This window comes from Gorilla gorilla, chromosome 19 (genome assembly GCF_029281585.2).
Source record: "Gorilla gorilla gorilla isolate KB3781 chromosome 19, NHGRI_mGorGor1-v2.1_pri, whole genome shotgun sequence".
In the NCBI taxonomy this organism is placed as follows: Eukaryota; Metazoa; Chordata; class Mammalia; order Primates; family Hominidae; genus Gorilla; species Gorilla gorilla.
This window is the reverse complement of record NC_073243.2, coordinates 31,327,398-31,329,889: the sequence shown is the minus strand read 5'-3', so window position 1 is coordinate 31,329,889 and position 2,492 is coordinate 31,327,398. Positions and strand designations below refer to the sequence as shown.

Here is a 2,492-nt window from a genome sequence, read left to right as displayed (position 1 = left end):
TCCATCATAATAGGAACCTTCTTCTTTTGATGAATATGATACAGTTTCATTTACTACACTTTATGTTCAAAGTGTATGTATTTACCTTCAAACACTTTTTATTACTTACACCATTTTGTTTTCATTGTTCTGATTTTTCTATTTGTAAGAATTGTTTGGATGTCTTGGGATGGAATACACTGTGATCATAATTTTTCTCCATTAAAATGAATGAAAATACTTTTTCACTTAATGGCAAGATCTTCAGGAACAATTTAAAGTCATTAATTGAGGCCTATGTATTATTTTATTTATATATTCTACGAAAATGAACAATCCATTTTGTATCCTGCCTTTATCAAGGACACTATATCTTGGACATCTTTCTGTAACAGTATATATAACTTTAAAAGTAAAGACTTTAAGACAGATTTTTGTATGTAATCTTGTTTAATGCAAATAAGCTTTAAATAGTATTTGTTCTAAAATCTGCTTCGTTTTTTTCAAGAGAATTAAATCGTTTATTGATTACACACGATAATGGATGATACACAAGCTTCATTCCCATCTATAATTTTATCTAGTACCATTATTCAATTTAGATATATTGCATAGAATGTGCCAACAATCACTTTTATAACCAATAATTCCATGATTTTGCTTGGGTAATCCCTTTTAATGGTGAACTTCAGGTCACAACAGTAACTATCAGTTCAACTACACCAAGGTTTCCGAAGACAATGGCTTCTCCATCCAAGCAGGTTGTATATAAATTCCAAATAGAACCTGGCATCACCCTGAAGGAATTCTAACTTCACACTGTTGGGGAAATTTACCAAGATGGCTTCAGAGTAGACTAACTTTACACAGCACATTAAAAAAAAAAGACATTTATTCAGCATCACGATCAGACTATTATATTTAGCAATCAACAGCATAGGTGCAAAAAAAAAAAATCTACATTAAAACCCTTTGTTGGAATGCTTTACACTTTCCACAGAACAGAAACTAAAATAACCTGTTATACAATTAGTCACAAATACAGTCCTCGAGTTTTTTGCCCATACACATGAGTATTTGTCTAAAACGTGTCTTCTTTGTAGCAGCTAGGCCCTGTCACCACTGTGCTTGGCTGAGTTCACAAATCTGTTGTAACCTGTAGCTTCCCTGTCACTTCTCTGGCTCTCCACTCCTGCTAAGCTTTGTTTCCTAATTAAAATCTTCTGCCACTGCCATAGCTACCGCTGCTGCTGCTGGAACCGCCATAGCCACCTTGGTTTCGTGGTTTTGCAAAGTATTGGCCTCCACCGCCATAAGGGCCAGAGCTTCTGCCTCCAAAATTTCCTCCCTTCATGGGTTCATAATTTGAAGACTGATTGTTGTAACTGCCAAAATCATTGTAGCTTCCACCACCTCCAAAATTGCTTCCATCATTACCAAATCCATTATAGCCATCCCCACTGCCACCATATCCACCATCACCATGACTGCCACCAAAGCCACCACGACCAATGAAGTTTCCTCCACGACCAAAGTTGTCATTCCCACCGAAACCATCTCCACGACCACCACCAAAGTTTCCAGAACCACTTCGACCTCTTTGGCTGGATGAAGCACTAGCCATCTCTTGCTGTGACGGGGCTTTCCTAACTTCACAGTTGTGGCCATTCACAGTATGGTATTTCTGAATGACAATCTTATCCACGGAGTCATGGTCGTCAAAGTTTACAAAGGCAAAGCCCCTTTTCTTGCCACTGCCTCGGTCAGTCATGATTTCAATCACTTCAATTTTTCCATACTGTTCAAAACAATCTCTTAGGTGATGTTCTTCAGTGTCTTCTTTAATGCCACCAACAAATATCTTTTTCACAGTTAAGTGGACACCTGGTCTTTCAGAATCTTCTCTCGAGACAGCTCTCTTTGGTTCCACAACTCTTCCATCCACCTTGTGTGGCCTTGCATTCATGGCTGCATCCACCTCCTCCACAGTGGCATATGTGACAAACCCAAAGCCCCTGGAGCGCTTGGTGTTTGGATCTCTCATGACCACACAGTCCGTGAGCGTTCCCCATTGCTCAAAATGGCTCCTCAAGGCTCTCATCGGTTGTTTCAAAGCTCAGCCCTCCAATGAAGAGCTTCCTCAGCTGTTCGGGCTCTTTAGGAGACTCTGACTTAGACATGACGGCAGGATGAAGAGAGACTTTAACAATGCTTCTTTGGCGGTGTCCATGGGCAGAAAAAAAAAAACAAAGCCTAAAATCTCCTTTCTAAGAAGTGTTAACTAATATGCTGTTGTGTATGCCTTTCTTCTAGGCCCTTTTTAACTTTTTTTTTTTTTTTTTTGAGACAGAGTCTCACTCTGTTGCCCAGGCTGGAGTGCAGTGGCACAATCGCTGCTCACTGCAACCCCTGCCTCCTGGGTTCAAGCGATTCTCCTGCCTCAGCCTCCCAAGTAGCTGGGACTATAGGTGTGCGCCATGACGCTGGCTAATTTTTGTATTTTTAGTACAGAT

The 2,492-nt window shown here is 39.9% G+C and overlaps 1 pseudogene; it reads right to left on the bottom strand.

Annotated features, from left to right (window-relative positions):
• Positions 1-535: 535 nt before the first annotated feature.
• LOC115931307 (heterogeneous nuclear ribonucleoprotein A1-like) lies at positions 536-2,188 on the bottom strand (annotated as a pseudogene).
• Positions 2,189-2,492: the final 304 nt, after the last annotated feature.